General features: G+C 42.5%; 1 protein-coding gene across 1 annotated transcript in view; it reads right to left on the reverse strand.

The window, feature by feature from the left end:
- KCNH1 (potassium voltage-gated channel subfamily H member 1) overlaps nucleotides 1-18,400 on the reverse strand; it is a gene marked incomplete at both ends in the record, with an annotated part of 176,237 nt that overhangs the window by 50,947 nt on the left and 106,890 nt on the right. The gene's annotated exons all lie outside the window — the stretch shown is intronic.

The raw sequence follows: 18,400 nt of genomic DNA on the forward strand, positions 1-18,400 counted from the left end.
CTTTGCAGCTCCCAATACTATTAAGGAGTGATAAAAAAGAAACTTCAATAAAGATAAGACAGATGAAACAAAGAGGGTGAAGATTAAAGAGCTACTAGGAAGAGAAAGAAGTTAAAAGCAAACAGAAAAGTGGGTATCTAAATTTCTTAATGCACAAAGTACGGGAAGACGTATCGGAAGAAGATGTGTTAGTCCTTTCAAGAGACACCACACCTGCTGAGCCAAACTCATTACCTGGAATTCTCATTAGGAAGAGGAAAGAGCAAGTACCCACAGGCTTTCCCTTGTTCAGCTCAGCTCGACCAGTAGGTGTCACAGCAGTCAACGTTATGGTTGTATAGCAATTTCAGTCCAATAGGGATCTGGTTGGAGGCAAGCTAAATTACAGGAGTTCAAATAAATCGAGTTTAATTAAAAAAGGTAAATAAAATAAAAGTCGTTAGTCTTTTCCATGACTTTCTATCAGATATTTCAAGTATCCTTAAAGAGCTTGGGAAAAAACACAAAGCAAACAGATTGCCAAACATGTCAGCAAATACCACCGCCTTGCACTTAGGGCTTTAGGGAGGCACTAACTACTCCGGGCTAGCAGAGGTGAAAAGCACAGCGATGCTTGTTGCTCCCTCCCTGTGTATCAGCCAGCCTGCCTGGCATACAACTTTGGTCCCAGCCATGCTAGGTCTGTGAACTCCAGTTAGCAAATATCAGGCTGCCACGATATGAATGTAAAGCCAGAGAAGAACGAAACACAGAAGGAACAGAATTTGAAAACCATTTTTAAAACTCTGTACTTCAAGAGAAATGGAAACCAAACACATCTGAGAGAGCTCCTTGGGTGTAGCTTCCTTTTCCCTGGTCCCTATGCTCCAGCAGCAAAAGTTTGGGCTGACTGGTTTCTTATCCTTCTGCAGCAGTAAGGGAAGCAAGTGGGCTCTAATCATGCTCTGATACAGGAAAAAAGAAGGAAAGCATATGATGGCATCCCCCTTCATAAGCCTGCCTTTGTGCTTGCCAGTCAGCTGTGCACATACAAAGTGACCATGACTTTGCCTGGCATTTCCTCTGGAACATATGGCGATTTACTAGGCAGTTTCCAGCATGTATTGACACCGGTTTGAACTGCACTTGAATCTTTCTCTACTACATGCACAAATATAGATACATGTGGCTGTATGTTTAGAGGCATGTCTATCTGGTAGCACAAGAGTCCTGCCAATAACTAGACAGCAACTGGTAAGAGCCCAGTCCGAGTGCCCAGAGACTTAAGTGGGAGGAAATGGCTTTGTACTTTTGGGAGAGACCACGGCAACTTGCTCCAAAGCAAGGCAGCTTTAACCAGATCACCTAGAGGACCCCCAAAGCTTGGCTGAGCACCCCAAATGGTTTATCAGCATCCAATCCTCCTCTGTCCCTTCCTGCCTCGTCTCTCTGAGTTATGGGTTGCATAATGAGCCCAAAATAGATTGCTAAAATACTAAAATTATTAGATATACTTAATAATAGTCCTTGCAGCTACAATGTTTTTCATAGCAGGCAACCGGCTGGCAGGTTACACAACTTAACAGCCAAGATGTGAGTCAGAGCAACAAGAGGGAAGTTATGAGCACATCAGTTAAAAAGCCCTACAGATTTTGGTAGTGCTCAGTTCATCGCCAACATACAGTGACAGTGACAACCAGATCTTCACACACTGTGTCACCTTGGAAGAGACACAGTTTCCTTTCCTCGCCAGGAGCTGAAGAACCATTCAACAATTAATCTTCTCATGCCAGAAAATACACTTCTTTTTTCTTTTAAAGCAGCATTAATCTTAAGATTAGATTTCGCAGATTTCATAAAAGCCAAAGACATCTCAAATAACATGTCCTGCGAAACACCGAAATTGGAATGAGTTCAGGTTAGATCTAAGGCAGAAGCTCTTCCCTGTGAGGGTGCTGAGGCGCTGGCACAGGGTGCCCAGCGAAGCTGTGGCTGCCCCATCCCTGGCAGTGTTCAAGGCCAGGTTGGACACAGGAGCTTGGAGCAACCTGCTCTAGGGTGAGGTGTCCCTGCCTGTGGCAGGGGGCTGGAACTGGATGATCTTAAGGTCCTTTCCAACTCAAACCATTCTGTGATTCTCTGATTATTCTATTGTATGTTTTTCTTCAAACAAGAAAAAACACTGGATTGCCACCGTGTTCTCTGCTGATCTTTTAATGGTCAGATTTGAAACACTCCTGAAACCCTTAAGAAAGGAAACTTAGTCTTTTAAAAGCAAAAGTAATTCCAATGAACAACCTTTTAGCCTCTCACTCCTAGGAAAATAACCACACTGCCCACAAGGTGTACCTCATCAAGAAAATCCAACAATGGGTATTAGTAGCTGGGGCTTTCTTCACCTTGCTTTCAAGAAGACGTTACCACTTGCTGTTTACAGTACACAGACTCCACCTTCTTTAACATGAACTAATAAACCCTACCAAAATAAACCACTATACCGAACATACATACAAGGAAAAGAGATGACGAAGAATAAACTCTATGCGGCTTTTGCTTTCTGCCTCACCAGGAGACACCAGGGTAACATGGTGATAAAGGCAGAATGAGAGCCAGTGTAAACCTGGATAGAACTAGTTAAAAGAACAAAAAAAAAGAGGTAAATATGCCATTGCTATTTTAGTGGTACAAGAACTAAAAGCAGTTAGGTGAAAACATGCTATTAATAGCACTTTTAGAGCCTGAAAAAGTGGCACCAAGCAAGAAGTCTGTCTTTAAAGGCTTTGAGTGCATTAAGCAAGCCAGATAAGAAGCACTCATGATTACTCAAGGTACTGTGGTTAGTGGTTCACTCACCTGAAGCTCCCACACTCTTGTGGAAAGCTACTGGCTTTGAGATCTAGGAAAACTCCCTGAGAACCAAGAACGACATGAACAAGAGTCCTTCGAAGTATCACATTCAGTCATCAAAACAGATTTATAAGTTAAAATTATACTACTGTTGCCTTCCAATCTCACCCCATGCTGCACACATGCAAACCCTCGCTGAAAGGAGGTAAGAAAAAGCTACAGTGTTCTGCATCAAACTGCTTCTGGAGCCAAGTCACAGCCTTGTAACTCGGGCTCCAGGTTGGAGGGGGGAAGATGTTCTCTGGAAAGCACAGATTCCAAGGGAAATGGAAGTGGGAGCTCCTGCCTGGGTGGCAGCACTAGAATAATAATCAAGGAAATACAAGGAGCTGGATGGAACCCTAACAAGCATGAGTCAATGTATTTCACGGCTGTCTGCCATCAGGAAAGGCAGAGACACTTTACCAGTGCCCAATAAAAGAGCAGTTTAATTTCCAAGGTCTAGCAAGCAGCTTGTTCCAAATCTGTTGTTTGCTTCATTGGAGTATAAAACAAAATCAAAATTAAATCATTTGTCTGTTTCTCCAAATCATTTAGGATGTCTAAAGGCAAATGAAGCTCTTTTCATAGTAAACAAAGAATATTTCTGTTGCAAAACAATCTTTGCCAATTAATATTATACTATTAAAGAAAGTCTGTCTGAAATCCTTTCTTGTTCACTCTCTTTCTCCATTAAGTGCAAGTTACAATATTAATACCATAAAGAAAAAAATCAAATGGGAAGCTTTCTAAGGCAGTGATGATTAGAATGTCCTAAGATAAGCATGTGGGAACAAAAGAGCCACTGATCCAGCAATAGCCAAATAGTGACTAACATTACACCCATTACAAAGGTAATTTGTTTAGCTTATTATTGTTGTATTAAAAGACTTCTTCCCACCCTACTCCTATCTGCTCACTCTTGCCTTACTGCCAACTCTGCAAAGAGTTGACTGAGCATGTACAGAAATAAAGGAACTAGAAACCTCTGGTTAAAGAAGGAGCAGGAAGTTCTTCAATAGAAGCATTCTCCACTGATGTCAGGTGCAAGTTAGGAGGCTCCCAGCCGTGAGAGCTATTCCTATTTGTTTGTTGTACAACTCCATGAACCACAAAATACCCTGCACTGACCCGTGCTGGATTTCAAAGCAACAGTTTCTGCTTTGAACAGTTTGTGCCAGAAACCTCCAAATAGCTCAGAAGAACAGTAATCCTTTTGAAAAAGCTTCTTTCTTCCAGCTCAATTAACACTGATGCTCCTACAGTAAAATTAACAATAACCAGTGCCACAATGCCCTTTCAGTACATTCCCAAGCCAATTCCAGCAGGCTCTAGCTGGTCTTCAGTGGCTGCACTGGTTGTCTACACCACACACGCTCTCAGAACACAACACAGTGCTATGGGAGGGGTCCTGCCTACTCTACCACCTGCCAGCATCTCCTCAGGCAAGGTGAGGGGAACACAGAAAGAAATCAGAAGCAGGAGAGATCCAGATCTCTGCAACATCAGCCTTCCTCATCCGTCTCCATAGGCTCATGGGAGCCATACCTGAAAAGCGAACCACCACTGACCTCTAGGTGCTCATCTCAGCAGACCTGTTGCTCTCATGGGGCAGAAGAGCCCTTCTCCCCCCTTCCTCCGGCTCTTGGCTCCAGCACAGTCTCTGGAGAAGGTGCTTTCACAACGCAGCAATATGACGCGGCTGACAGAGCATGAGATGCACCAGTTGTCTGAACAGACACAGCTAGTCCAGGTCATCTTCAGCAGCTGCTCAGAAGCTATGGGGCTCATACACACAGGGTAAACTCCAAGGGACATTGTGGCCCGGTGGCATGCCCCAGCAGGGGCAGGCAGTGTGGTGTGCTGAGCTTGGCTCCACACATCCCAGGCACACACCCGGTTGCTAAGTGAGCCTGGGTAGTCTGACAAACCCACATTCGGCACGCATCCAGCAACCCTGGAGCAGCAGCCTCCAGTTTCATCACATGTTGTTTCGCTAAGGTGGGAGGGCTGCAGGATGCAAGTGTTACATCTCCTCTGGTCCTTACAGCAGCTTTGTCAATCATGGTCACATGGGAGGAGTAGCATCACGCACCATTTGGGCTACCATATGGAAATACCAATTAAGATTGCTTTTTGGTGATCACCATGGCACAGACCTGGCAGCATGACTTGCCCAGTGGAAGAGGTGGGCTTCGTATCCATGCCACACAGCTTTTGGAGAAGCATGTACCCCTTGTTCTAGGATGCTCTGTGGTAGCAGTAAGACATCTCATGTCAGACTTTCTAGAAGGCACTATGTTGGTAGGGTTAGACTTGGGTATCAGAGCAAGCATGGATCTGGTCACCCAGACACCTGAGAAAACACCTCAAGTGCAGTACTGTCACTAGAAGGTGCTCCTGACTTCTTCATCTCCTTCTGTTGGCTGTTTAGTAATATTCCTCAGGGATCACATGAGCATAGATGTTGCTGTTGGCAACTTCTGTGGCAGGAAGGGGTAGCAGCCAGACTAGCAAATGGAGCAACCAGAATGGTTTCCTTGGGGCCAGCTGGGGGAAGGGTTGGTAAGACAATTTGAGGTTGCCCTTTGTTGCTTTTATTGTGTCCACCTGGTCTAGGAAAACAATGAAAGAGAATGAGCTGCCTCTCTCCCCAATCACCTAACCCTGTCCATTCACCCAGTGTTTTTCACCCATCTCCATGGAGAAATACCAGATGCTCCATTCCTTGTCTCTCCTGCCTCCTTCTCTGTTTAACTTGCTTATCTATTGAGAGGTTCTCTTTGTACAAGCAGTATTCAACACATGAAGAGGGACAATGGGTTCCAAGTACCATTTTTCTAGTCTCTCTTGACAACCTTGTCTGTGTTTTTGCTCACTCAGTTGCTTCCTTTAGCACACTTTGTATGTACTACTAAATACTTATTATTCATAGGGTGAGTTGTCTTTCAGACAGAGCAAACACAAAAGTCTTTTACAAGACTGCAGCACAAAATCAGTCTGCTCTTCCACTACACTTGGCATAATTCAACATGCTACACTACATGCTGCAGACCTGCAGAATTCTTCTACACTGTGTAGAGCACATGGCCTGAAAATCCCGGTTCTGTTCCTCGTCATCACTGAGAGACACTGCACGATCCAGCAAGTCACTTAATCCTCTACCATCTGAGTTTCCTTTCATGTAACAAATTATTCAATATCTTACAAACAAATAAAGAAATCAAACGCCGATGGGATTCTTTGGATGAAGTGCTCCATTTGTATAACTTAAAATGTTCAGTGAGGAAATTCCAACATTTAAGAACCTTACAATAGTATTAAAGGTAATCTGGTAGGGGTCTGCCTTTCTGAACAACTCTATGGTGACAACAATGGGCTTTCGAAAATCTTCCTGACTAGAAAATGTGGTGAACGAAGCAGTGTGCAATATTTAATGCCAGATTTTCAGAGAGCCCGATAAGAAACACCCCCTCAGTATCTCTGAACTTATGCCATCATATCACTAACAAATATGCTAGATATCATAAAAATAACATAGCAGGAACAAATTTAGACAAACTGTCATCAATTTCTGAAAGATATCACGAAGCAGAAGCCACAAGTTCTCAAACTCCCTTCGTGGCTGCATTTGTGTTACAGGATGGTTTGGGTATGAATGATGAAGGTCATTTATGAACTGTCTTGGTAGCCAAAAGCAAATTACACTTTTGAATGTTATCAATAAAGAACATTGTAATGCTTTTATGTTCAAGGATAGAATTGTTCCCAAATGAGAACCCAAAGAAAAGCTTTTCAGTATTACTTCTTCCACTTATTCCAATGAATTTGACGTTGGACTAAATGCCAATCTCCCCTTTCAGAAAGGGTACAGGATCATCACTGAAAGTATGTAAACCACTGACCAATGCACTATAACTTTTACACCCACAAGACTTGCTGCTTGAGCAGTGTGAAAATGCAGGCAAGTGAAATCAAATAGTTTCTAGACTATCTATAGCAAAGCAAATATACATATTACAGCTAATCCCATTTTTCTTCCTCTCCTATTGCCTTGTATCTTAACATAAGCAAAGGTTACAGCATCCTCATACACCATCTCTAGCCTAAACCATCTGATCAAGTATGAGGCGGAAGTAAATAGCAAATTTGTTTTCATTAATCAAGAGAATAACTGGCCATAACCGACATCTTTCCTCTTACAGGGAGGTAACAGTGAAATCTTGGAAAACAACAAACTGCTCATCCCCTTACATAGAGAAAGACTGTAACATGCCTCACTTCTGCAACAGGACATAGAATCTACATCACTTAGGTAAATTCTGCACACAAACCAGGCATCAACCTTGAAGACTGGAGGCACAGATTTATCTGTTTCGGTCAGCCTAAGTATACTATCAGTTCTTTTAAAAGAGTAATATCTTGAGGTGTAGGTTTGGGTTTAGGGAAGAGGTTTTTAAGAATAAAGAAGGGGAACCTAAATCTGCAGCTTTACACAAAGACAGTGCTTATGGCAGTTTATAAAGCAAACCATCCAATGTATTACACAATTCTTGTGGCAGAAATGTTCTTGGATTCTCTGATGTCAGCTGTGTAAATGAATCACAAAACAATTTTGTTGTGCAGTACAATCATTACAAAGTGCATGGGAGAAATGACCAAGTATGAAGTTTATCAGGATGGTGGAAGCACCTCTTCTGAAGTTTCAAGATGAAAGCAGGGTACCCTAAGACGAATTACAAGAAAAGGCCAGGTTGGACTGGCTGCATGGCTCCTGGAGTCCCATGAGGGGGACTGGTGTAGATGTGGCTTGCCAAAGTCACAAAGACTTGGAACAAGGCATGTGTTGAGCATTTTCCTTTCTGTATTTAGAAAAGACCTCAGAAGATGATGACAAACAGAGGAAGCACCCAAGTACATGGGAACAAAAATACATAGTATTTAAGTCCCAAATATGATTTTTAATTGGGTGTCAGATTTTCACATTCCTAATGCCGTACTAATGAAAAAGGGATTTAGCAGACTTAGGTCCTGATAAAACCTGGTGAAAACATCATGCAGTCTCACAGCTGCACAGAGAAACAGGGGATTTGGACCCATGGTTAATTAAGATCACTTCATGTCCAGCTACTCAGTTGTTTGTGGACAGTGCTATTCCCACCCCAAGTCGTACATGGACAGCATTTTGGGACACTGAGTATACTCAGAGCAGCCTATCACTGTATGTATGCTCCTGCTTCAGCTGAGGGACATATTACTGAATACAGCGTGTATGTAAGTGTCCTTACATAAGACACTGCAGTTCACACCCTGTTTTGGAACATAAGAGGTAGAAAATGAATGGGAACAAAAGCAATTGATAGCAAGAGGGAGAACACTGAAAGGGTTTTCAAGTGGAGCTCACTAAGCCCCCCTCTGTAGGTCACCAACTTAGAAAAATTCCTCTAAGAACACTTAGTACATTCATTTGCACAAAGCTTCAATATTTCACATCAGTGTCAGGTATCATATTTCTGTTTGAAAATCTGAATCCAAGCAGGTTTTTGAGGAAGGAATCTACACACTTTGAGGGAAAACCCAGTTGCCTGCTGCAAAAATAATACCAAATAAAGAGGGGCTGATTTATGATGCTACTCCCAAAATATTTCAGTAAGTTCTTAGACTGAGCCATAGCCCAACACGACTCCCTCCTTACCACTTGACTCTAGCTGTGGCAGTAGTCAGGAGCTACAATCACGGTGGGTGATTGGCAAGGTGCCCTATCCACTTTTGTTTGCAATTGGTTCATTCCCATGATGGTAAAGCTTACTGGATTTCAAATACAAAACCTTTCACAAGGCCACACCTAGTAGTAACTGCACTTCATGTTCAGCAGTCAAACACTTCAATGTCACACTGGAATGGGCAGCAGCCTGTAAAGCAGGTTGACATCAGACACCACGTTACTTGTGTGACTTTTACAGCAGGCTTAAGCCTAAGGAATGTGCTACACTCCTGGCTTGTTCAAAGGCAGCTAGAAGGCTGATTATCAAGGATGGACACAGGAAAAACATCAGTTGTCTAACCATGCATACTAGTTTGACACAAATACTGTGGGTACCTGCCAGCGTTCATAAATCAAGCTGTGAAACTGCTTTGTTTCACACAAGATCTTAGCAGCGTTTGTCACATTTAAAGCGAGCTACTTGGTTTATGCCCACCATGGTGCGTATCAGAGTCACTGGAGGAGCTGAGAGAACCTGGCTCAGCTACACAAAGAGGAAAAGTACCTTCTTTATCTTGCTGTCCAAGAACTCACAGTTACAATAAAGGTTTCAACATTTAAGCAAGAAAACAGAGGACCTGTAGGTAGGGTTTGGTCTGGAGCAAGGATCACAAAATCTCTATGCAACATTAGCAGTAACCTCCAAATTTTATTCCTTTTTTTTTTTTAATGGGGGCAGTTATTTCAGCTTTCATTGGAGAGCTGAAGAAAGGATCAACTCATCACTTAGACTACAAAGTTTGACTGCTCAAGGATGGGGGTTTGTAACCCAGCTTCCACATTGCACACCTATCTCCCTTCCGTATTGTACACCTATCTTCCAGCTTCCATATTGCACATCTATCTACCTTTCCTCTCCTTTATGGAGTGCCTGGAACGGGTTGAGTGTTTGGATTTGCAGTGCTGTAAGTCTGGCCTTTAGTGACTTTAGAGAAGATCAGAAGAGCAAAGCTGTTATGCCAGGACATCACACCCTTTTACCAAGAGCTTGTTAGAGTCAGCTGCTCACCAGACCACAGACACCAGAGATCACTTTTAGCATTGAAAACAAGACAGACAGGAGGTCACTATTCTGTCTTTTGCTTGGTCAGTAATACTCCTCAGTGTATGAAGCACCAGGGAATATCACAAACTACAGTCACCAGGGCACATCACAAACTACAGTCACCAGGGCACAGAGGTACCAAGTCATTGACATTAGTGCAGTTACAATACATGATGGAACAGGGCATATACAGGCAAAAAAGCTGGGCAACAGCATTCATGTACTAGAAAAAGTGCATACTATTTGAATTACTTGACAGATTCAGCAACAGGCTGGTCATTACACACATACATATACACACATGAGCATACAGGGGGTGACTGGTGCCAATAAAATTATATTCTATTATTTATCTCAGAAATAGCAAGATAGTTTGAAGCTCTGGCCACTCAGTCATGGTAAACAGTAATAATCATGGTAAGCTTTGCAATAAGGGTAGGAACTCTGAAATTCCCATGGAACATCCCCTTCCTCTTTGCCAGCATGGTCCAAAAATGGACTAAGACACCTCAGCACACTTAAGTGTGATCAGATGGCAGTGACCATGCATGTAACCAAAAATAAGAGCAACACACTACACATGCGGCTGTTCAGCCTCCATTGTGTATCTGTATTGTACTGCTTTGTGCCTATATAACACAAAGAGAAGAAAAATAACGAGTTTAAACTAAGGACAGCTCCTTCCTACTGTCAATGCTAGAGAGCATTTCACTGTTTTCCCAGTGAAGCCCAGATTCCCGGGCTGTGTAAGAGCAGTTACACTGTGTTTTGGATGATCAGCTCCTCTCTCTGGTGGTGGGCCAACATTTAGAATTTCCGCCATCCCTGGGAAATTCATGCTCTATTTTAAAAGGCTTTGGGGAGCTATTCTGAGGAATTCTGCCTCACACTAAGCAACCTTTATCTAGATTAACGTTATTTCTATGCTTTAGTCTGCGTGGGTGGATGAGGGTAAAAATCAAAGTAATGCATTTTCTTCTGTTGGGATAAACAAGCTGGTGTGGGTGGTTGTGCATGTTCAAAATGAGAGAAAATCCTTTTTTAATGTTAACTTTTTATTACTCATCTGAAAGCAGCTTCTCAAAAGCCAAATGTGACTTCTTTTTTTAAGGATTAAAATAGCTGGAAAACAGATTTTATTTTAATTCACCATCCACCTTGTTAACTGTATTTTTCATGTATTTGGAACAGCTTTGCCATGTACGGAACACTACAGATTTTGAAAGGTCACAATTCTTTTCTATTTAAGGCTGACTATTGTATAGGTAATAGAGAAAAAACCCTTTCGAAACCGATTCAAAGCATAATAAACCAAACAGAATATTGATCCTGTTTGTGGATTAATGAATGAAGTGCTTAACCTTAATTTCAGGATGACCAGAATCTGCTCCATTTACCACATCTTTTTTCCATGTACTGATGTGCAATTGGAATGGCTTCCATCGACATAACATTGAAATAGTTTGCCATACTTAGAAAATACATTGGGAAAGAGCTAAAATTCTGATTTTATCAACTCAGTCTGTGCAAATTTAATTCTAATTCAGTGAGCAGAATGCAACTGATCTGAAGTATTTAGCAACCAACCTGGGAAAACCTTTAAATGCACAACAGCACAAAACAGGAAGTATTCTCTTACTTAGGATACTCCAAGGCAGTCATGGTTTTAGTATCAGCTTCACAAAAGAATCATCTTCTTCCATTCTAAGACGAATTGCAATTCAAAATTCACCCTTCCATCAATTTATTTTATTGAGGGTTATTAATACCTATTGATCATTAGGTTACTTTCAGTGGGATTTACTAGTGAATGACCTATGAGAATTTCAACAACTTACTATTCCTTTAGGGAAATACACATCTTGTTTTGTATGCCATACTCAGTTATTTCTTTATAACAATTGTACAGACATTAGAGTACAGTATCTAAATGTATGCAAAAATGCTCATTATTCATAGTAGGAGACGGCATCTCAAACAAGTGATGTGAATTCATCAAATCACTTTAGAAGGGATTAGTCATTTAAGAACATTTTAAAGAAGCATTTCACTACTTACCCACATAGATTAATCTAAGTTACAGCTAAAATCTACAAGAAAATGTATAATGTACTTAAGATACTGAATACAAGCAATGGAACAGTTTTGTGATCTGTACTGGGTTTACATGCCAAAGAACTGGCAGCAGGGGGGTGCAGGGGTGGCTTCTGAGAGAAGGCATCAGAAGGTTTCCCTGCGTTGGACAGAGCCAGTTCAAGCTGGCTCAGAGCCGCACTGGCCAAGACTCAGCCAGTCACTGACATCAGCAGCACCTCTGGGATAACGTATGTAAGGAAGGGTAAAAGCCCTGCACAACAGCAGCTGAGAGAAGTGATGACATATGAGAGTAACAGCTCTGCAGACACCAAGGGCAGTGACAAAGGAGTGGGAGGAGGTGCTCCAAGTGCTGGAGCAGAGATGCTCCCCACCCTGCAGTGAAGAGCATGGTGAAAACCATGGTCATGCAGGTTGTGCCCCGACAGCTCACAAAGGCCCATGGTGGAGCAGAGATTCACCCTGCAGCCTGCTGAGAGAAGCCCATGCAGGAGCAGCGTGGGGGACCTAGACTGGAGCAGCATGATCCTGAAGGATGCACCCTACACTGAAGGGACCCAGGCTGGAGCAGGACTCACACTGGAGAAGTTCATGAAGGACTGTCCCCTGCAAGAGGGACCCCACACTGGAGCACAGGAAGAGGGTGAGGAGGAAGAGGTGGCAGAAACCAAACATGAAGTAACTGCAGTCCCTATTCTCTAACTTCTGGCAGTGCTCTTGGGAGAAGGTAGAAGAGTTGGGAATACATTTGAGCCTGAGAAGAAGGGAGAGGCAGAAGAAAGGTGATTTTTAGATTTATTGTTATTTGTCATTATCCTACTCCAATTACCTGGTCATAAATTAAAATCATTTCCCTAAGTCAAGTTTGTTTTGCCAATGACAGTGACTGGTAAGTGATCTCCTTGTTCTTAGCCCAACCATGAGCTTTTCATCCTTTTTTTCTCCTGTCCTGTTGAGAAGTGGGAGTGATACAGTGACCAGCCAAGGTCAATCCACCTCACTGCCTTAGAACCTCTCGGTTAATTATGTCCTCTGTTTTACAACCCCACTATGTAAACTATTCGTCTCTAGCCAGATCTTCCTCTGTACAAGCATAGGACTCTGAAACTCAGGGCCATATAAAGTTAAATAGAACGTAAGTAACTTCAGAGTTTAAAACTTTTGGAAACGAAACTTTAAAACAATGTCTCTGAAAGACAGTAGAGTTATTCTGGGCTGAACACCTACAATCACGGCAGAAACAGGAATGTTAAATGCTTGCAGTTGGTCAAATCCTCTCCAAGTCTGGGTGTTAAAGGCTTTACCAGAAGGGGTCTTACAAGCTGCAGGAGAGGAGAAGGAAGAAATCCAAGGACACATCCTCCTTAGAGTATGGGATTTCACCTCACTGACAGTCACATCACTTCAATTACCCATAGCAGACACGCAAACCTAACACCACCAACATGTCTCAGAGCACTTTCAGTCCAGGGTGTAAAGAAAATGTGCACAAAAATCTGTGAGCTAGATCAACATTATCTGTCAGAGACATAAAAGTCAAGTTGTCCAAGGCCAGAGAAAAGATGCAAAAATGCAATACGGAATCTACCAGTGAGGAAACAAATACATTTTGCTTAGGTGATATGGAGAAACAGGGAATGCAAGAATATCCACCTACCTAAACAGCTTTCAAAAGGCAGCATGGGGAAGAACAGAGTACTTCAGTGTCTGCTTACATCTGGAAGGGTTTTGTGGAAATGACAACTTTGCCTCCTGGCCAGCTAATACGGTTTAACTCCCAAGCCAGACCCATCCAGATGTCTCAGTCATGCCCAGTGTCCTGAGTTTTCAAGCCTATAAGACATATGCCAGTGAAACATCAAACCCCTCTTCCCACAGGGCTTGTGCGATTGTTTTGGTGAGTATAAACGCAGGAGAAAGCAGCAGGCTGTCGGTCTGACCACTCTGAAATCCATCATCAGATGGGCCAATATTCTAAAATTGAAACCTTCACTCTTCTCATTTCAAGACAGCTTTGTTAAAATCTTCCAGCAACTCAGCCTTCTGCATCAGAAAGAATTCTGGGATATCATTTTGAACTTAAATCATAAAACAGACTTGGAAAACTTGTCATGTGGAAAGGCAGAACACAAGGCCATGGGTTGCCTCTCTGAAAACAACACGCTGCCAAGCCCCCCGAGATCTACAATCAAGGCTTGAAGCACTCCTAGCTGAAATGTTTGATCTGAGAAGGGTTCTCTCTCTAGTTACACCTTACAGTACAAAAAGAAGAAAGGTGAAGCTAAGCTGAAGAGGAAAGCAAAGTTATATTTTAAAATTGCTTTCTGAAAGAGGCAGTGGGGGCCCTGTCCAGTGGCACAGTTGGAATGGCATCAGAATAAGCACACCACTACATGTACAGAAGCAAGCGATTTTATACCAGCAGGAGACAGACTTCCCTGTTGCAATCACTGTTCCCCCGAGAAATATGTTCCCACTATGAGCTCTGGCTTTAAATCACACTTGCTTTGTAAAAATGCAGAATGTTCTTTGCTATTCTTTGCTTTCAGTCTTACACAGCTCCAAGTAACGTATCTGCATTCTACTGCATGTCTTCTTTTATTCCAGGACACAAATATCAGCTTTTGGAAAAGCTACTTGCACTTTCCATCACGATACTCCAAAGCATTCAGAATTAGTCATTTAATCTCTATCTGAGCTAAAATGGCTTACTAGAGAAATCTCAGCTTAATAAATTATGTATAAGAATTCTCTTTCATCTAGCGCATGCGATCATTAGAGCTATAACATCATTTATGGCTGCAGCAGAATGAACTGAGCAAATACACTGTGGTACAACCCAGCGTAAGCTAATATTGGTTACAAAGCTTTTACACATGGAAATAAGCAAATGCCAAAACCAGAACACTTGCAACTGCTGCCCAAGGCCTTTCACATTCGTAAAGAAGGTGCCAGCAAACTTGCACCTCATCCCAAGCAAAAGACACCAGCAAGTAGCTATCATGCAAGCTTCTCCCTTCTTAGGCTTCTACTAAGCTGGAGATACGAAACCCAAGCTGGAGCCCCAGAGTGTTTAAATATTTACTGGGGAAAACCAGCCCTTCATCCATCCAGTGAATCCTGCTGCCCTCCAAAGCTCCATTTCTCTTCTGCCTAGCCCACCTTCCAGAAAGGGGAGTTGATCAATTGACCATCCCACATAGCCCCAGTGCCTACACTCTGGTTCCTCTCTGAGATTCCAGAAGTGGAGAGAAACATCAAGTTAACCTGCTCTAATTTCACACCATTGTTACAGCAGGAAGTGTTCTGAGAAATCCTGTCGGGTCCTTTTCAGCTGCAAAGCTCTCGAGTCTGACATGCAGCCACAGGCTGCAGTTCCAGTTTCTTAAGATGCCCCAGAGAGATGCAGCGGCTGATTCTCCCTGTTCCCAATTAGAGGGAAATTTCAGTGACTGGCAGGAGAAGGAGTTAATTTAAGGTCTCCTTTCTCTCTCCCTCTAGGAAAAATAGAAAGTTTTCTAAGGCTGAACACCAGCCAGATGTAACTAGACAGCTAATAACTTCAGGAGGGATTTCAGTCGCTTGAGGGAACTGCTCAGGGAGCACCTGACAGCGAGCTGACAGCTTTAGAACAGAGGGTATTTCACTGCTGTTTGTTAAGAAAGCGAGTGAAAGGAAACTGTTTTCACAGCACAGACCTGGACAGCCATGATATACCAGGGACACGGTACTGGAAGCAACTCTCTCAGCCACAAAGCCTTCAGATGTCACGGGCAGTGGCATTTCGTAACTGCAGCCCTGTTCTAGGGAGGACATAAAGGGGACACACGGGCAGAAGCATCACAGAATCACAGACTGGTTTCAGTTGGAAAGGAACTTAAGTTCATTCAGTTTAGGGTCAGCAGGAAGAGCAGCACAAGGACTAGAGGGAAGATGTTTTTACTTTGCCAAAATCCAGCTCTACAGTTATCTCAGGTCTACACCAATTGGTTTTGGTATCTGACACTCATCTGCATGTCTGCTTATTTCTGTCACAGTGGATCCAGACGCTAGTAAGTGTGGGGGACATCTGTAAGGTCAGCACTGTCCACTGGCACTGAAGGGTCTCAGAGAGGGAGTCCCATCACAAAGGAAAGGATAGATCACTGGAGGAGACCACCAGTCAAGAAATATGTGAATACAGGTGGTGAAAGAGTGGAATGATGCTAAAGCTCACTTAAGTTGACTGAAACTCGCCTAGAAAGCATTTTGCACTACGCAGTAAGACTCAGTATCACAGCCAAGTGAAGGCAATGCACCCTGGAGATGGGGACACCTCAGAGGAATAACCAAGTCTAAAAATATAAACCATAAAAATATAACCCATGAGATTCTTCAGGCAAAAAAATCCCCATGTATTTGGAATCTGCATGGATATATTTGGGATGAATATGCAATATCCACACTTCAACTAGTTGAACACTTTGAGAGCCAGAGATGAAACTGTTTATTGAAATGAAAAGTGTAATTCTGGTAGTTATAGTCCAAAGGATATGCAACACATCACAAACAGAACTAACGGGAGGCACCAGTTCATCTGAATTCTACAAAATTCCATGTACAAAAATAGACCAGAAGTGTTAGAAGTGACAGGCTGTGGAGCTATTTCTATAAAAGATTCACAGATATTTAAACTCGATTAAATCCCAAACTCTAAAAAGTTGCCTTTTAATGTGCATTATCTCAAATCTCTATAGTATCAGACCTTCTATGCATTTCCAAAAGCATCTATTATTTATGTGATTTAACATTGCAATCAGCCTGCTTTCAGTTAAATAAATAAAATGAGTCTGTTGACCCAGAAGCATCAAACTCTCCCATTATCAATCAATGCCACTTTTCTGCTGGCTGCAACTCAATTAAAATCCAATTATTTGAATACCTGGATGGAAATCGCTATCATAAATGTGCCTTTTTAGTAGTAACATTTTGTGTAGAAACTTGACAGCCCAGTAGTCACCACACTGTGGTTAGAAAGTGTTTTGTAACCTGGGCTGGGAAAAGCTACGCCAATGAACGTGCAGATAAAGAGTGTCACTTCTGGAGTAGGCATTTGTTTCTAAATTTGGGACTTCTGGCTCAGAGCAGATCCAAAATGATGCAACTCTGCCAGCATGGTTGTGAGCTTTAAGAGAGTTGGTCCTCCTATGCCTCAGTTTGTTATTTCTACTGATGTTAAGAAAAAATAAGGAGTTATATATTCTTAGACCATCTTACCACACTACCCACAGTGCTATTTTAAAACATGCCAGTCAGTGATACCGATGCTTTACGTGCTCTCAATACCAAATTCTGTCACTTTGTGTGTTTCTTTTATTTCAGGTGTCCTCAGCATAAGAAGGACATGGAGCTGTTGGAGCAAGTCCAGAGGAGGCCACAAGGATGAGCAAAGGCAGGAGCACCTCCCATATGATATAAGAAGGAAGTTCTTCCCTGTGAGGGTGCTGAGGCGCTGGCACAGGGTGCCCAGAGAAGCTGCAGCTGCCCCATCCCTGGCAGTGTTGAAGGCCAGGTTGGACACAGGGGCTTGGAGCAACCTGCTCTAGTGGCAGGGGGTTGGAACTGGATGATCTTAAGGTCCTTTCCAACCCAAACTACTTGGGATTCTATGATTCTTACATAAATTAATACTAGGTAAGTAGCTGGTTTTAAAACTTTTTAACAAGACCATCTCTCAGTCTTGTTGTAGTTTCTTTTTCTCCTCTCCTCTTGCAAAACCCAATATTGTTTGAAAAAAAAGTCCTATGAGGAAATCCTCAAGTATAAATTTGTTTCTTAGCTTTTAATCACATCCATTTTCTACCAGAGCTTTGATTTACTTAACCAAAGTGTGGAGAGCACATTATTTTTTGCCCAATGCTGAAAAGCTGAATTATTTGATATTGATAACATATGCAGATAGAAAACATTATCACACTATTTAATTTCAGTCGCCAACTCTATGTACAAAAAAATAATCTATACTCTAGGCTTGAAGTCTAATTTTACAAAGCAGACTTCACAGATGAAAAGGTCTCTGTTTTCTCAGGTGTAATTATCTAGGACATACTTGACACCTGGAAGTTACCATGGAGAACTGTCTTTAGGAACAAAAAAACCTCCCATCCAACATATTTCTTTAGCTGATCTCAAGTATCTTTATATCATGACATTTTAAAGCAAGTATAGAATCACAGAATGGTTTGGGTTGGGAAGACCAGGTTACTCCAAGCCCCTGTGTCCAACCTGGCCTTGAACACTGCCAGGGATGGGGCAGCCACAGCTTCTCTGGGCACCCTGTGCCAGCGCCTCAGCACCCTCACAGTAAAGAACTTCTTCCTTAGATCCAACTTGAACTTCCCCTGTTTCAGTTTGAACTCATCACCCCTTGTCCTATCGCTACAGCCCCTGATGAAGAGTCCCTCTCCAGCATTCTTGTAGCCCCCTTCAGACACTGAAGCGGCTCATGTTCAGTTTCTCATCAACCAACATCCCCAAGTCCTTCTCCTCAGGCTGCTCTGAATCACTGTTCTGCCTAACCTGTTAGCTGTGCTTGGGATTGCTCTGACCCAAGGCAGGACCTTGCACTTCACTTCATTCAACTTAGGTGCTCC

This window comes from Psittacula echo, assembly GCF_963264785.1.
Source record: "Psittacula echo genome assembly, chromosome: 4".
Lineage (NCBI taxonomy): Eukaryota > Metazoa > Chordata > Aves > Psittaciformes > Psittacidae > Psittacula > Psittacula echo.